Raw genomic sequence first — 18854 nt, forward strand, 5'->3', positions numbered from 1 at the left:
ATATATATATATATATATATATATATGCACTTCTCATGATTTGGTAATCGCGGCAGCTACATTAGTTTTTCTGATTAATTGTTTTGCTCTATGAGAAAGACAAGGTAACAAAATATTCGGGGCCGTTCACATCACGTCTTTTGCGAGCGCAAGTTCGTTATTTCCAATGTAGGCGCGCGGTATGCGCGCTCATAATGGAAGCAACGCGCGCGCGTCGCACCGCATCCAGTTAAAAACATCAAAGCTGCGTCCGAAATCGAATACTGCGTACTGGGTACTACATTTGAATTTGAACGTACTACTCGACCGTTAGAAAAGTACGTTCTATATAGTATGAATGTGGGTAGTATGAATGGAATTCGGACGTTACTACATCCGCCATGTTGACATTGTCACGTGACATACGTCGTCACAACAGCGCGTAAATTTAAAGAGCCCAATCTACTGAGCGAACATCGGTGATGTTTTTCTTACCGCTTTCGTCTGCGTTTTTATGTCGTTTGAATTAACAATTCAAAGCAGGCGTCGGTCAGCTGTTCGCAGATCATGCCTTCGTTGACAGCTTGTAAATCCTTTACTAAAATAAATTTAGCTTTTAATTTTCTACCTCAGAATAACAGCAGCTACAGCTGTGAACAGAATGACAGACTGATTTTATGTAAGGATATAAAGTAATTTATTGTAATAAATAAATACAAATAAAATTACACAAAACGAACATAAATTAATAAACTTGAATGCTTATGCAAACACACACACACATATATACACACAAATACATTTTAGAAATATACACAGAAACACACATACACACATCACAATATATACATAAATACATACACAATATATATACATTATAGACAATATACACACATATATAAATATATATAGTTAGATATATCAGCAAAAAAATGTGTAACTTATTGAAATTTTATTCTAAAATTTATAAAAACTACATATTTACAGACTGTGAACAGTATCATACAGGCTGCTGTCACTGGCCTTTGACATCCAAGAGCTGCATAACATTGTGCACAGAATGAGCAGGTCAGGTCAGGTCATGGCGATTTTGAGGAGGCTGATTGCCTTCTCCACCACAGATGACAGGCAGTGGAAGCAGTTCTGGTAGCTGACACAATAGATGGCGGTCACATACAAACCGAACCTCCAGCAAGTGAAGCCCAATGTTATTTCAACAGGAAGTGGTTTCATTCTGTTCAGCTGCAGGTCACCACCATGGTAAGTACCTTGATATCTTTGTTGAGTATCCCGGGTCTGTGTATGATGCCAGGGTGCTGAAGAACTCTGGAGGCCTATCCACCTGCAGGAAAACACATCCTGGGAGATGGTGTGTGTGTCCTTGTGTGAGTGTTCATCTGCCTCATCACAGCAGACAGAGAGCCTGAACAGAATCCTGCACAGCTTTGATTCAGTACCAATGATGCTCGTGCACAGAACATTGTTGAGAGAGCCTTCAGGATGATGAAGACCAGCTGTGCTCCATCTTCTTCTTCTTCAAGGCCCTGGAAGTGAGTTCTGCCTTTGTGCAGATGTTGATGCATGCTGTGCAGTGCTCTACAACCTCCGTCTTCTGAATGAGGACATTGCTGATCCAGAAGTTGTGGAGGATCATGACGATGATACACTGGAACCCCAAAACACAGAAGTCAGCACAAAAGAGCATGTGCGGGACAAACGGACCACAGCTGTGTCACAGCAGACGACCGTGTGCAGCTCTTCAAGAGCAGATTACCTGTAGGACAGTCGAACAGGTTAAGACTCTGCAAATCAGTTCATGTTCTCATAGTGCTATTGTTTAAGCTTGTGTACGTTGTGAAGGTCATTTTAAGACTGTCAAATCAAGATATACATATATTAGTTATTTAAGAAATATAAATACTATAAAATCACATAAATATGTATAAATACACATGTAAGTATTTAAATTTAAACTTGTGTGTATTTATATATACACAAATATATTACACTCATAACTGGGAATTCATATTACAGTTGAAAATGAAAATTTTACAATTTGAAAATCTAGAAACGTACAACATAACATATCATACCAACATATTTACAACAAGTTTAATTTTAAAATATGTATTAATTTATCCCTGTGTTATATTTTTGAATTCCACTTTTTTTCACTCATTTTTGATTCCCAAATTTAAAGTCCTCATCTACAGTTACTGAAATGAAGCTGCTGAAGTTTATTTTCCTGACATTATTATAGAAACGTCTTAAGAAATTCCCTTTTGCTGTTGCTTTAAGCTCTATTATACTACTTTATGAAAATGTTAATGTGGTTTTGTCTGAAGCTTTGTGCTCTTATCCATGTAGAAATGAAAAATAAATAAATAAATACATAAAGAGAATAATTTGTATGGGTATTTCTCTAAAGTGTGGCACCCATTCTCAAGATGTTAAAAAAAACAACTGGAAACTGCTACAAAATCAGTGCACACAACTGCTTCAAAAGTTATTTGCTATTAAGTACTTTGCAACTGACAAAATAGCAACTGGAAATACCTGGAAATTATATATTATAATATAAAAAAACAGCATAAATCAGTGATGATCCTAACATATACATGTAAAGAGTGTGTGTAGTTAAGATTAATTTTAATTTATATACTTACTGAATTATGCTTTTCAGTGAATAGGGTTTCATCAGTGGATGAGAACAAGATTGTGTTCATCAGTCTCTGTAACATCAGAACAGGATTTACACATTACACAAATGATGATTTATGATCAAACTGAGGCACCTATTAACAATAGTTTGCCTTGTAAGTTATCCAACATTTTTTTATTATCAAAATATCAACACTAGTAAAATGTAAATTAACTCGTTTCAATTACTTAAAATTTGTAACTTTATATCATTAAATTACTTAACGAGCCGTCTGTAGAAAGCAGCCTTAGCTGAGGCACAGCCTCTGATCGATAATGATTATTAAACATATTTTTAAACTCAATTTACAAAATAGTCTCATCAGTTTACAATGTGTAAAGCTTTAACAAATCAGTCGTTTACTTGGATTATGTTAAACAAGTACACTTTAACCACAATGAACAGCGTTTATCCATAAGGTACTTACACTTCAAAACAGCGGCGTCACGATCCTCCGATTTTCCGTTATTTTCGAATATGAGTATGACGAGCCCTCTCCCAGTGCCTCATGGGATAGAGAAGTGTCCATCATATGCATACTACGGAATTCGGCCGGAAGTAGTAGGCCATCCGGGTACATCTCGCCTACTGTTTTTCGAATACTGAGAATTCGGACATACTACTTGCTTCGCATACTGTTTTTCGCCTACTATACAGTATGGAAGTATGCGATTTCGGACGCGGCTCTAAACTTTTCAGAATGCCGCAAGCGCACCGCAGGTCATGTGACAATAACTAACCAATCAGCTTCATCCTTTCCCGTATCAACGTTGAAAGCTCAGCTAAAATGAAGGAACAGCTGTTCATAGCCGTATATGGATTGCCATTTTGAAACGAATTTAGTAGCAGAGCTACTGCGAGCGATTTTTAGTGCTGCAAATCCATTTATACTTTGCTGAAATTTCCGCATCTTCATTGAGAGAGAGCGTGTCATGGATGCTTAGCAACGACAGACGCCCCAGGAGCACTTCTGTCCGAGCGCTTTGGAAAGAAGGAGAAAGCGGCGCGACTAGCGTTTTCCACGCGTTTTTAGGCGCGAACTATTGAAGACAAAAGCGATGACCCTCGGTACCTCTCAGGCTGACATGTTGATGTGATGTGATATCTGATTTAAGTGGGCGTGGTGTGTGTAAGGTAGAGAGGGCATGACTGATGATAGTGTCCTGATCCAGTCACGACGCTATTCTCAGCCTGCGCTCCAGCTGAGTATTCAACTTTATTTAAAAATATAATTTATATATTTTATATTCAAACTGAAAACATGATGTGATTAACACTCAAGTCATTCAAGTCATCGTGTCTCAAGTCAAGTCAAGTCCCGAGTCTTTAACTTCCAAGTCCGAGTCAAGTCTCAAGTCCTAAAAATAGCGACTCGAGTCGACTCGAGTCCAAGTCACCAAGTCACAAGTCCCCATGTCTGTTGTCTTCTACACAACCGCTGACGACCATCAATCAGACGAAAAGATAAATCATGGATTTAACGGATGAGGTAAAGTTTTATAAAAGTTGTGTTTGATGTCATAATTTTCAAACGCGAGTTCAATGTTTTGCGCGAGTAGATTACATACAAAGTCAATGCAAAGACGCAATCAGACTATGGATCAGACGCGTCCTCGCACGGGTCTAGAGACGCGATTCCCCCGCTTTTGCCGTGTATGCCCTATAATACTAATCTTGTTGATCATTATAATAGCATATGTTTTCTGTAAAGATACAAATCAAAACAACTCACCTGTTGAGTAAAACACAAGTTTACTGGAGTTGTACTTATCGACAGAACCAGCGGCAGACGGAAAACAGTAATTATGTTCCATAAATAAGTAACAAAATCCACCATAAAACATGCAAGAAGAAGTAAATAAGGAACTGCTTAAAGCAAGCTAGCGGTTTGCTGGACGCTAGACACTACTTCCGCGTTGTCCACGACACTGTTGTCATGTGGTTTCTACGTCAGTAAAGGCGGTAACAAAGGGGAACTAACGTCATTGACAGGCGACTGCAGTGTCACTGTTTAAAATGGGAATTATCATTAGAGACATTGTTAGTAATCAGTTGGACAAAATATATAACACTAGCCTAGTGGTTTTTTGATATTTTACTGCAAATATCTTACAAATTGTACCTTTAATATATATATATATATATATATATATATATATATATATATATATATATATATATATATATATATATATATATATTACATACATTAACATGTACAGTAACTAACATTTTAGTCATTGGATTCTGATTTTAATGCTGCTTTGTTGTAAATAATTTTGTTCTGCCAATTGCTGTAGTGGTATTTAATGTTTACTACATTCTCAACTACCTTTTTGAATCTGTTTACTCACATTATTTGAGGTGCAGATTTGCAGTGTATAATTTGATATAAAAAATTACACAATACCAATAAAATTTGAATTCTTGTAATTCTAAAATGGTCCATTAACGGGTTGACACAGGCCACCTATGGGAGAAACAGCAGCTGTGTGTGAACACACCCTGAAAAGAAGAGGAAGAACCACAGTAACATGTTCATCACATACATTCAAGAGTTGCACACTTTACACACAGGCAATGCAGCAAACATCATGCATTCAACAAAATCATCTTCATTATTATCACTGACTTGTGTTCAATTTAAGATATCCATAAGATGTTATGATCCTGCAAAAACAATTTACGATAAATAATAATAATAATTTTTTGTTCAGAGTTACTTGTAAAATAATATATTCCTCATATCCCCGTTTTACTTTCTGAAGTAAACACTGTGGCTTGTTCAAAACATTGCTTTCATTGTTTGCAGCTCATCTTGTTTATTTCCAGATCAAATAATAATGTGAGCTTTGAATGGGCTACATATCTTTCTGAAAATGAAGACTTTTTTTTTTTTAACATTACATTTGCAATCCCAGTTGGTGATGATTACGAGACGGAAATTACAAAACTTCACCTTTAAGGATGTTTAAAGTTGAAATGTATAATGATATCTACTGGGACGTAAAACATTGACAGTTTCTTGCATTTCTCTTTTCATGTATCCATTTCTAGTGTACATCCTTCAGTCGGATACTGTATGTTGAAAGTAAACTGGGTCAAAGCTGAAGAAGAGAACATGGTCATCTCCAAAGCATCACACCAGCTCATAAATGCTGTTTAACTAACTATACCAAGGGCCAGCTCACTTCAACTAGAAAAACAGATCAAATTTTTGATATCATTGTTTTGCCCAGATGATGTGTATCTACAGCAGTAATTGTGTTGTGAGCTGTATATGAATTGCTTGAAAAAAACATATACATTTCTGCTCCACATGCCTTTAAGAACACCTGCTTTCATCACACAAAATACATCAGAGAGAGAGAGAGAGAGGAAAAAGAGAAGGATATAGAGGAGGAAAAAAAGGACCTAAAAAATCAATAGCTATGTACATTAATCACACAGCTGCCACTGAGAGTTATGGGAGCATAAGCTGAAGGATGCATTTGTGCATTTGCAGCATGAGTGCTGGTGAACGTTTAGGGAATACAAAGAGAGAGAGAGAAGAGAGAGAGAGAGGGGTATCGGTTTTCTGATGTCTCCTTTAAGGGTGTGGTGTACCTAAAGAAATGGTTAGGGGGTCTTTTTTTTTGTCACTGCGCATGCATACTGAAGAAAAAATTAATAAATTAAATGACTGTTATTTGTTTAAACCAATTTGTTAAAAAGAAATTAACATAAACATTAAGGTCGTTGAAATAAAACATTTCGGTCTTTTTTTATTGTAAGTAAACGTTTTTTTACTAAATGTTTTCAGTTCCATATCTTAAAAAATGCGAAAATGTTACTATTAAAGCTAATTTAGTTGCAAAGTTGCAAAAAGCTAAAATGTTTGATTAATTAACACCAGAAGCTTCTCTTCTAAACTTGATTTATTTGCAGTCAAGTAATTAATTTATTTATGGATGAAATTACAGTAAGTAAAACCTATATACACCAGTCAGGTACTAAAACATGTTTTTTTGAAGTTGACATAACTGAAATTGTAGTTCTCAGCATGTTTTGCATTGGGACACCAATGATGCATGTATTTAATCAGAACAAAAACAGTAATATTGTGAAATAATAGTTTTCTATTTAAGTATATTTTATAATGTAATTTATTTTTGTGATGCAAAGCTACATTTTCAGCAGACATTTTTTTAATTTGTAGGCAGCATTTTGTATTTGTTTTCAACATTGATTATAACATTATTTTTGATTATTATTATTTTTGATTTATATTGTCCTATTGTAAATGTAAGGTTTTGACCAAAGCATAAATATAATTTGATAACAATCTACCTGTGACATAAATAGAAAAATATTTTCTACTGATCACAGAAGCCATTCTTAGGTTATTTCCCTGAAAAGTATATGTGAAAATGCACAGTATATGTAGAAATACCTATGAATGTGAAGGCCATAACCCTGGATTAATCTCTCTTACATCACTGTTTACTGATAAATAACAGCAATATGGTGGCGATTAGGCTGTTTAGGAGGAACAGTCTGCTCAGGCCACTGGGGACTAAGCGAGACTTAATCTTTAATAAGCGCTTGATGGCTTCGTTACCGTCGGATGCTATGCTGCCGCTTGGCTCTGCTCCCCAGAACGGGACTTTTCCCGAGCTTATGGATAACACCACACTGACGCACTGGACCACGGCCAGGGCATAAAATGGCAGTGCTCCAAATGGTAGATTAGTAATAAGTGTGGCATGAGCTAATTACGGGCAGAACAACCAATTAATTTCAGTTTATAAACGCCTGTAGATTGGGCCTTGTTTTTACCCCAGGTGCCCTGGAATGGGGTCTGTCTGGCACCATTGATGGAGGAGGCTGGTGGCAGGTGACTTGGTCCGTGGTTGAGATATTCCATATGTACAGGTGCAGAGGTACTTTTGGAGTGGGCCTTCGTCTCATATCTATGTATCGAGGGTGTGCTTACATTTAGGAGTATAAAAAAGGCACTCAAAACAACAAAGCCTTCTCAGACAAAATATTTGTTTGTGCTGAATCTTGCAGTTGGAGTAATATTACCACAGATTATCTTACTACTGGGAGATGAGAGGGTCTGTAATACTTTCTATTGGAGAAAACATAATGGTCAACTATCAAGTTGCTATCTATAATATAGCTTGTTACTTTTGTTGCTTCAACTCCTACTGATTTGAATTCAACAACCTAATCATCTCTTGATACATTTTCATATAATCAGCCAGGATTCACATGTGCATGTGAGGTCATCATCGCAGCAGTTTGCTTGCAGGATGGAAAAGCTTAAATTCAGAGACTGAATGTGGTTAGTGGTGAGAAGATGATAAAAACATTGATATCAAATGTAAATTGTGGCATTTTTTTAACTTTTGCTTGCCCACCTACGTTCCTTTAATCCTGATATGCATTACATGAATTACATATACATTTTTAAATTACAATACATTTATTATTATTTTTTTATTATTATTATTTTTTTTTATTTTTTTTATTGGTCTTATGAAGTATTCTAATTTGTTGAGATAGTGAATTGGTGGGTTGTTGTTAAATGTGAGCCAAAATCATTACAATTAAAAGATCCAAAAGCTTAAACTACTTCAGTCTGTGTGCAATAAATGTATTTAATACATGTGTTTCACAATTTGAATTAATGAAATAAATGAACATTTCCACAACATTCTAATTTATTGCGATGCACCTGTAAATTTAACATGTGCATGATTTTGTTGTTGAAAACAAGCTTTTTAGGTTATCCATGGTAAGCTGAAAGTAATTTTTTAATGCTTTTAAACTTTTAAATTTCCTCTTAATGATTGATGGTTGAATACTGAGTAGAATAATCTCATATCATTGTAGCCAGTTTTTGAAAAAGATTATTCATAGAGCGAACCTTTCGCTGATTGTTTACAGTATGGAAGTTGCTCCCATAATTTGTGCAAATCATAAAGGGGTGTAGGAAAAAAAGGCAGATACCTGATCTGACCATTAGAAATTACTTTTGTTGGTATAATGTAATCAATCTAATGTTGATTCAGTCATATTAAATAATATTTCTGAATAATAGAGTTATTTTAGATATTTTTAAAAAATAGTATGATGTAATAATACCTTGACATATAGTGTGGCACATTTCTATTAAAGCAAGCTGTCCGTTTGTAAAAATTGCTCTTACACAGTGACAAGAATCTTCAAAACTCATTTGAATCTGTCATGACGTTTGTTGTGCTGATATGATAAGGTTGCAGGATGACCTTAGACTCTTGATGACGTACGCTGCAATCTTAATGTAGCATGAACCAGCCATTCACAACGGTTTCTGCAAGCAGCATTTGCTTATCACATGAATTCAGCTGTGCTTTTGTGTGTGTTTTATGTAAGAAAAAGAGAGTAGCAAGTCACTCCGTTTCATTTTATCAAATGCAGGCCTATAAAATACTGCAACACTCTCTTACTTGTTTCATGCAGCTGCTGCTTGGAATTTGATATGTGTCTGTTGTATTTTAAATGATCAATTTTGGTATTCCGAATACATAAGGGTGAAGGGTTCTGGTGGTTGTGCTGAAATGAAAAACAGAAGAGGGAGAGAGAGAGAGACAGAGAGAGAGAATTTGGAATCGATTTTCCTGTTACTTTCTGCTGTACTTGTGTTGCCATGGTAACATGGTCAGGTTTCTCCATCCTCCCAGGGCAAATGTAATTGTTGTCTGTTTCTCAAAGCTAGAGTCAACATTCAGCATCTTACACTCTCATGGCAGCTTAACACATCACAATTACACATATTCTCTGAAATACAATTTATAATACAGAATTAATGGTGTTTTTATTAAAGGTAGTGACTGATTTTAGATCCTTGAAGATTTAATTTATATTTATTCTTATTTCTGTTAGCATAGAAATGTTATTGTTACACTGAAAAACAAGCTTCATCATTTTAACTACATTAATAATATAGTTAATATATTTTTTAACATCTTTATTTCCATCTATTTGAAGCAGTTTAGTAGTGACAGCTGACATGATGTTTTTACTTGTTATGTTTAAATAGACGCATTTTGTTATGGTTTTAATAGTTTTAAGCAATTATTGTTATTTAAGATTTTTTAAGAGCTTGTGATACTTCAAGATAAACAATACTTTACTTTAAAAATTCATTTCATTATTTTTGTAACAAATGGACTGGCAACAGAGGGCAATAGTAATGGGAGAGGGGGTTCTTCTGTGCGGCCAGGCTGTGAAAAGGTTTTTAGGAGTGAGACATGGAAGGTAGGGTGAATCTTGTACTGAGGTGGAAGTTGGAGTCTGCAAGTGACTGGGTTGATTTGTTCCTGGATGGTAAAGGGGCCGACAAATCTGGGACTCAGTTTCTTGCATGGCAGGCTCACCCGGATGTTGCGGGTGGACAGCCAGACCTTCTGTCCCGGTTGGTAGATGGGAGTAGGTGTTCGGAGAAGGTCGGCTGCCATCTTCTGTCTGCACACTGCCCGTTGAAGGTGATGGTGAGCCTTGTCCCAGACTCTCTCGCTCTCCCGGAACCAGTCGTCTACTGCAGGAACAACAGGGGGGTCTCCTGACCAAGGGAAGAGAGGAGGCTGGTAACCGAGGATGCAATGGAATGGTGTAAGACCCGTGGACGGTTGGTGGCGTGAATTCTGGGCGTACTCGGCCCAGCCCAGGAACTGGTTCCAGGAGTCCTGGTGTCCATGGCAGAAGGTCTGGAGGAAGCGACCTACTTCCTGTATCTTCCGTTCTGTTTGACCATTGGATTGTGGATGATAACCTGAGAAGAGACTTAAAATCACACCTAGGAGTGAGAAAAAGGATTTCCATACCCGGGATATGAATTGTGGTCCTCGATCCCGAAACGATATCCTCAGGGAGTCCAAATTGGCAGAAGACCCAATTGAATAGAAGCTCTGCTGTTTCTATGGCAATGGGAAGACCCTGTAAGGGGATGAGCCAACAGAATTTAGAGAACCTATCAACAATGACCAGAATACAGGTATTACCATCCGAGGGAGGTAAATCCATGTTGAAGTCTACTCCTAGTTGTGACCAGGGATGGTTTGGAATGGGTAATGGGTGGATCTTGCCAGCGGGAAGATGTCGGGGACTTTTGGAGATGGCGCAATCGGTGCAATCCCGGACAAATCTTCTTACGTCTCCTGCCATATTGGGCCACCAGAAGTGATCTTTTAGCAGCGAGAGAGTTGTGTCAGCCCCTGGATGGCCAGTGCCTAGGGAGGTATGAGCTGTAATTCTTAATGAAACGACGATAGAAATTAGCAAAACCTAAGAAGCGTTTGAGTTCTTTTATGGTTGATGGGAGTGGCCAGGAAGTGATGGCTTCGATCTTCACCTCGTCCATGTGAATACCTGAACTATCGATGACATACCCCAGGAAGTGAACTGATGGCTTTTGGAAGGTGCATTTCTCGGTCTTGAGGAATAGATGGAATTCTCGTAACCGGGTTAGGACTGTATTAACATGTTGGCAGTGTTCGGCCAGGCTCTGGGAGTAGATGAGGATATCATTGATGTGAACTATAACAAAGTGGTTGAGGTACACCCGGAGCACTTCATGCATAAAGTCCTGGAAGACTGAGGGTGCGTTGAATAGGCCATACGGCATCACCCTATACTCATAGTGGCCAGTAGGGGTAAGAAACACAGTCTTCCATTTGTCTCCTTCTTGGATGCGGATAAGTTTATATGCATTTCGGAGATCCAATTTAGAGAATATTACTGCTCCCATGAGTTGCTTGAGGGCTGCTGGGATGAGGGGAAGAGGATACCGGAATTTGACTGCGATTTGGTTTAGAGCTCAGTAGTCAATAAAGGGCCGTAAGCCTCCGTCCTTTTTTGCAATGAAGAAGAGGCTGGAAGCGGCAGGGGATGTAGATGGAACTATATAACCTTGTTTCAATGCCTCTTCAATGTACTCCTCCATGGCCTTCTGTTCTGGGAGAGATATTCCCATGAGGCACTGGCGCACCCGGAACCAGATCTATAACGCAATCCCAAAGGCGGTGAGGAGGAAGTTGTTGTGAGGCTTTGCCTGGGCAGAAGACGTCACTAAATTCTCGGTAACAAAATGGGATTTGTACTGAACGTTTGTCAACAGGACTTTCGATGGATATGGTATTAATGGGTTAGATTTTAGAGGGTTTCATTGGCAGTGATGGTCTGTGAGGGAAGCAGGATGGAAAACACTGGTCACCCCACCAGAGGATTTCGCCTGTTGAACATGAGATTACTGGGTTATGCTGAACAAGCCATGGAAAACTGAGAATGATGTCTGCAGTTGATTCTTCTAGTACTAGGAAGTTGATGGATTCAACGTGTAACAAGCCAATGGTTATTAGTACTGGACCCACACTGTACTATATATGTCGGTGTTTAAGGGGTTTTCCGGTGATGGTGATCCCTTGGTAGGTGGTTTCGGTTGAGGTGGGAGATAACCTGAGCTGGTGGCAGAGATCCCCCAAGATGAAGTTCCCGCCTGACCCAGAGTCGAGGATGGCAGTAACTGGAAAAGTGACGTTGTCAGCAGTAAGTTGTATGGTGGTGGTGAGTGGGTTCATCTTAATAGGAGATGGTTTGATGTGGGCCAAGGGGGCAAGCCAGTCAGCTATCAGTTTGCATGGCAAAGACTTCCCGGAAGTGAGCAATGAAGTTCTCCAGAGATCAGGTAGTCGGACCAGCTTGTGTCCATATCGTCTCAGCCCAATGCAGAGCGGGAACTGTGAGAGATGAAATGATAAAGGTGATTTCTGATTGTTCCATGGGGTATAATTGAGGTTGTGTTCCAATGGCTAGTGAACACTGGAGGAGAAACCAGTTGCAGTCCTTCGTATGGCGCTGGTCTGACTACCTGGCTGGAGTAGACAATGTTAGCCAGAGAAGAAGATGCGGGATGTTGTGGTGGATGAGCCCTGGCCGAAGGAGCTGGGGAAGCGGCGTAAGGTGTCAATAAACGCAGCAACGAATCCACCAGTTCCTGGAACGGGTCTGGTTTACTCATCCTCAGCCTTCCAGTCCGATCTTCTGTAACAAATTGGCGACAGAGAATTAGTGGAATACTGGAATTTATTGAAACTGGTAAGTGTAGACGGAGGGAGAGTTGCAGGTGGATGGTGGATGACAGAACTTAAAATCTGGATGTATTCTTGCCAGATGGGGTGACCATAGATGTGGGTTGGGAGGACACGCCTCTGTGATGGTGAGTAATGGAGGTATCGGAGAAACGTTGCACAGGAGAGTAGCTGGAGCCACTGGAAGGAGATGAATGATTGCTGGAGAGAAGGTAAACACAAGAGGTAAGTTTTGAAGGAGTCAGTGCTAGTAACTTTCGTTGTGGAATTTTTCGCTGATAAGTCACTAAATTGGACGATGAGATGAACTGAAGTGTGTGCTTATATAGTGCTGGGGAAATTGGTGGTTGAATCGTGAACAAGTGCTGGTGATATAATATTCAGGTGAGAGAGTGCGCTGTGATGAGCCTGACCGACTAGTGACAATTTTATTATTTATTTATTTAGGCAATATTTTAGAAATGTAACTGTTACACTGTCAAATAAATAAGTTATGCATTATGTTATAATGTTATGCTATACCAGTGCTATAACAACATATTTGTTTCTATTCATTTAGAGTGGTGGGATAATACTAATATGCAGTTAACTTATGATATTTTTAGTGATGATGACTTTATTTCAAACTCGCAGGACAGTTGAAAATGGTTGAAAAGTTGGAGAAGATGAAATTTTTTTCAGGTTACTAGAGATTCAAGCCACCCCAAACCAAAAAAAAAAAACAAAAAACAAACAACAGCTTGTCCTGATGAACAAAGTCTTGATCAAAACGTCTTTGTAAATGGGAAATAAGGTGCAGATGGGACTAGCCCATTTTCCTTCAGGAGTAATTAGCAGGTTGACTGGTTTGGGAGGAAACTACCCCAGCATCTGAATCAAACAGGCCTCCGGCTAATATGTGTGTCTCATATGGAATTGTCCCAATGGTGGAGCTGCCTCTGCACCCTCCTTTTTAAAATAACTGGCAATTAATACTTATTCCTCAGGGATGGAAAAACATTCACATGGGTGTTACAGATGGCTGTTGATTCTATACAAGTTGTTTTTAGTCAAATAATTCACAGAAGGATTAGAAAGCCTGGTTACATTTGGCTGTATCTTTACCATAACTTTTAACTTTTTAACTTTTTTTTTTTTTGGTGGGGGGGGGGTTGTCTGTTGTAATTAAAAGTGATGTATTTAATTAGACTGTTAGTACAGTATGTCTCTGTCCTGGCTTTTCTCTTTTAGAAAAATTACTTTTATGATAAAGTAATAGTGACAGACTGTTACACTAAGTGATTTTATTTGCATGTAACTCAAAGGTACTCCAAAGAATACCATCATTTTAACATAGTGCATGTCCATGTGGCATGTGGACTGCTTCACTAATAAAAAACATGGACATTTAATAACAGTTTCTGTCATGTTTCTGTCTGTTTTCTGGACTTTTAGTTTGTATTTACTTCCTTGTTCTTGTTTAGCCCCCTTTTCTTTGGTCCCATTTCAAAAGTTTTCTGTGGTTACCTATTAGTTAATTAATACATTGCAAATGTTCCTAGTTTAGTTACTCGTTGTTTCTTTTATATCTGGCCCTTATCCTGGAAGGGTTTTTTTTTTTTTTTTGGTCTTCTCTTGTCTTGTCTTGTGTTGTTAATCTGTCTCCTTGTTGTTGTTGTTTTTTACACTGTGGATTACCTTTTGTTGTTTATTGTTTCAGACAGTATGTTTATGTGTGTGTTTAAATCACTTTTGTGGGAAATGTTGGCATAAACAGTGTTATTGTGCAAAGGGTTTCCCAAAATTATATTGAAAAAGTGTTACATCCTTTGCCATCCATAATATATCTAGATTTATTGAACATGTGGATTAAAAGCTTTGCTATATCAAAATAAACAAGGATATCTGCTCAATCAGATGATAACAGTTCTGCAATTTAACATCTATTACCATTAGAGTCCAGATGTAAAGATACACTTTATAGTTTAATTATTGTAAAGCAAATCCTTTTTTTTTCTTCCACACTTGCAACTTCTTCTGTGACCTCAGCAGGTTGGTGATCATATATGATAGCAAATCATCACCCGTCTTGCTCAATATCTGCCACTGGAAGTGATGATGTGATTCTCATCTGTTACACTCCCTGGTCTTCTTTTTATATGTTATGGATATGCATTTAGCATTATTTTAGAAATGAAAAAGTTAGTTACCCTTCAAATATGTCTACACTGGTGTATTTAAATGCATAGAAGAAACAGTACATATATAGTAAATTACCATCCATGTCTAGACAGGGCATCAGTGTGGCTTTAAAAAAAAACTCCCAGTGTTCTCTTCATAGCTCTGATAGCTGTTAGGGCTAATTCCTGATAATTGGTGGTTATTAGGTCAAATCCATTCCGAACTAGTCTGCCTGCCTGCACAATAAATGTCACTTTCATGCCTTTTCTGTATCTCTGTTTTCAAAATGTAGTCAGCTCCTATTTCAGACTGTAACAATTGATTTTAAAAATAAAAATATTGTATTAACTTTTTATTGACTGAAACATATTAAGGTATGGACAACATGTACATACTGTATCAACAACATTAGCGACAACATTTTACACTTCCTATAGTGTATTGAATTTGGTCACCTGCGACAATACCCTTGAAAACATTCCTAAAATTCCAGATGCAACTACTCAGATGAGGATTTGTAAAAGTTTCTCTAAACTGACTAAACGTGTTACGTTGTAGATTCTGTCAAGATAACACTACTTTTAAGTGTTTGTTATTTAAGATATTTTTCATTAATACCACAATCATTTTACCCAAGACACCCTCAAGATCTGTAAACTTGTATAAAGTACTCTATTAAAACGTGCAAAAGCAAATTTACAAAAAAAACAAAAGTATTTTGTAAATGGCTTGCAGACAGATGGAGAGCAGCGTAACTAGTGATTCTTCTGAAGTGGGTGAAATCTATTTGCTTGTTGAAGCTGCTTACATAATCCTTTAGTTCCAGTTGGCAGCTGTGAGCAAAGATATGGCACTGCAGGAATTTGCATGAATATCATTGAGAGGACAAAGAAATGAGCGCGATAAGCGTGCATGTGCAGGCTCCTTTGCATAATCCCACCTAATCCATAATATGAACTCTTAGAAAATATCACCAAAATATAAGTGAGTGGAAAACCCATCAATAAGTGCATACAACTAAAATAACAAGAGATCAAATACCTTTTTTTAGAAGTGGACAATTCATGATTGGTATCATTCATTCACAACCAAAGGAGAGATCAGAGATCAGTTTATATTAAAACCCTGACTTTACATGGAAGACTTTGGAAATCTGACCATGGTTCGATATAATTATCTTTATATCAACTATATAAAGTACGTTTATAAGTAAACATACAAAGACATAAAGACAACTTCAAAAGTCTTAGAATTTATTGTTAAAAATAAAATAATAAATTAATAAAAAACCAGGCATTCCGACATCCTGGCAAAAAGCACTGAGATTTGCGCAGGCTTTTTCTTCAGAAAATGTAATTTAGTTGAGGGAAGTCAATGTGTGTGTGTGAATGTATAGGCATGCATCTTTAGAGAAAAGTCTGAACAGCAGGAGAAAGCAGAATCTCCACATGCACTCTATTTAATCTCATTGCTCAAAGAAACATTTGTGATATTAAACAAATCTCATTTGTGGTTTTATAGTGATGTTACGTTGAAAAGTAAAACAAATTATTTGAATGCATCAGTGACATGTTGAGATAAGGGGTTTGCATTTGAGAATGTGATTGGCTGCCACAAAAATGGTCAGTGAAGCCCCGCTGCCAATTGAATGAAAGCAGTAAATCATTCTTTTCAGACAGGAAGGGTGCTCATTTCTCTTTTCCTCCATTTCAGCTTGCTGTACATGCTCAGAATAGAGCTGAAAATCTTGAGATTCAGTTCATTATAGCTTCATCATACCGCATAGTTTATCTCTATACCTTTAGCTGATCTCTTTCTAATGCTTTTTTTCCCCTAACCATCTCCATCAGTCAGTACAATATTAACATTTAATTCTAAAATGATGGAAGAATAATGTTTCAAAACATCTCAAATGAAGGAAGAAGACAATTCTGTTTGAAATATTTATGTGTGTGTAGGCAAGAAAATGGCCCAAATATGAGGCATGAGCAGAAAGGGGGAAAATGGCAGGAAAACATGACATGCGGGGGGAGAGAGAGATAGAGGGATGAGGAGATGTGTCTTGTAAGCGGCTCACTCCAGGGCTGTGGGGCATAATCAATGAAGAGAAGTGCGCGTTGTAACCTCTGTGTTCGAGCGGTCTCGCTGAGGCCCATCCTATTTTTATAGGGAGGGCAGGTCTGTTGCTATGCTCCAGCTGAGCAGGACTAGCACAGAGAACAGGCCACTCGCCACCAGCTCCACTGCGTCTCTCCCAGCATCCTCAGCGCTGTTTCCTACAATTGTACAGAGCAGGGGCGTAGCCATCTTTTCAGAAGTGAGGGGGAAAGAAATTATATATATATATATATATATATATATATATATATATATATATATATATATATATATATATATATATATATATATATACATAAACATAAAAATTTCTGTAATCTATATAGCCTCCCAATCAACAGTTTCTGAACTGTAAGATATTTTGTTTTTAAAGAAGTCTCTGCTGCTCACCAAGCCTGCATTTATTTGATCCAAAGTACAGCAAAAACAGTAATATTGTGAAATATTTTTATATTTAAAATAACTTTTTTTTTTCCCTATTTGAATATATTTTAAAATGTAATTTATTCTTGTGATCAAAGCTGTATTTTCAGCATTTTTACTCCAGTCTTCAGTGTCACATTCTTTAGAAATCATTCTAATATGCTGATTTTTTTTCAGTATTCTTTGATGAACATAAGGATCCAAAGATCAGCATTTATGTGAAATCAAAAGCTTTTGCAACATAATACTCTATATCATTCAAAAGCATAGAGTCAATATAATTTTTGTTTTTTTGGAAAATAAATTAAAGAAATGAACACTTATATTTAGCAAGGACTCTTTTGTGGGTTTGAGTCTCAGGCCAGCAGCACCACTGCTCCCCGGGCACCGCAGCATAAATGATGACCACTGCTCCGGGTGTGTGTTCACTGTGTGTGCACTTTGGATGGGTTAAATGCAGAGCACGAATTCTGAGTATGGGTCACCATACTTGGCCACAAGTCACTTCACTTTGAATTGATCAAAAGTGATGATAAAGTAATCATTTTTTCAAAAGATTTCGATTTCAAAATAAATGCTGTTCTTCTGAACTTTCTATTGATCAGAATATTATATATATACAGTGGGGCTCGAAAGTTTGGGCACCCCTTGCAGAATCTGTGAAAATATGTGTAATTTTCAAAAAATAAGAGAGATCATATTAAATGCATGTTATATTTTATTTAGTTCTGTCTTGAGTAAGATATTGTACATAAAATATATTAACATTTAGTCCACAAGACAGAAAATTGCTGAAATTATTAAAATAACCCCACTCAAAAGTTTGGGAACCCTTGACAAATTTGGTCATCTTCATCGTGACACTGCAGAAGTCATTATAATCCATAACTATGTCCCCATTGGATCCAGCATGGCTCGTTTGTAATAGGTTTTATTATTTTTGCATTGTCACACTGGTGTTCTGTCTGGGACACTCATCACAGTAAGATAAGGGGTGTAACATTTCTGTCACACGCTTGAGGCATTCGGCCAATCGGAAAGCACTGGACAGCTGGCCAGTCAGAGCACACTTTGCTTTTCAGCTCTTAATGCATCTTGTTTCCTTCTGGAGAATCAGTGAATGTTTGAATCTTTTTAAATAGTTGAGTCCCTCAAATGTCCTCAGTCTGAAAAGATGTATCTCAAAATCATACAGTCAATACTGGAAAGGGTTCAAATATGCAAAGATGCTGGAAAACTGAAGAATCTGCAGGACCTTAAAGATTTTTCTGAAGAACGCTGCTCAGTTTAACTGTTCAGAACAAACAAGGGACTCATGCACAACCATCACAAAACAGAAAGACAGCCGAGGATCATCA

General features: G+C 37.4%; 1 protein-coding gene and 1 long non-coding RNA gene across 4 annotated transcripts in view; one reads left to right on the top strand and one right to left on the bottom strand.

The window, feature by feature from the left end:
* LOC113098390 (Down syndrome cell adhesion molecule homolog) overlaps positions 1 to 18854 on the top strand; it is a 123984-nt gene that overhangs the window by 25849 nt on the left and 79281 nt on the right. The gene's annotated exons all lie outside the window — the stretch shown is intronic.
* On the bottom strand, positions 840 to 3405 carry LOC113098391 (uncharacterized). The gene is made up of 3 exons (XR_003289003.1): positions 3108 to 3405; positions 2646 to 2711; positions 840 to 1753 (listed from the first exon to the last, which is right to left on the bottom strand). It is a non-coding gene; the product is annotated as an uncharacterized LOC113098391 (long non-coding RNA).

This window comes from Carassius auratus, unplaced genomic scaffold (assembly GCF_003368295.1).
Source record: "Carassius auratus strain Wakin unplaced genomic scaffold, ASM336829v1 scaf_tig00216545, whole genome shotgun sequence".
NCBI classification, from domain to species: Eukaryota; Metazoa; Chordata; class Actinopteri; order Cypriniformes; family Cyprinidae; genus Carassius; species Carassius auratus.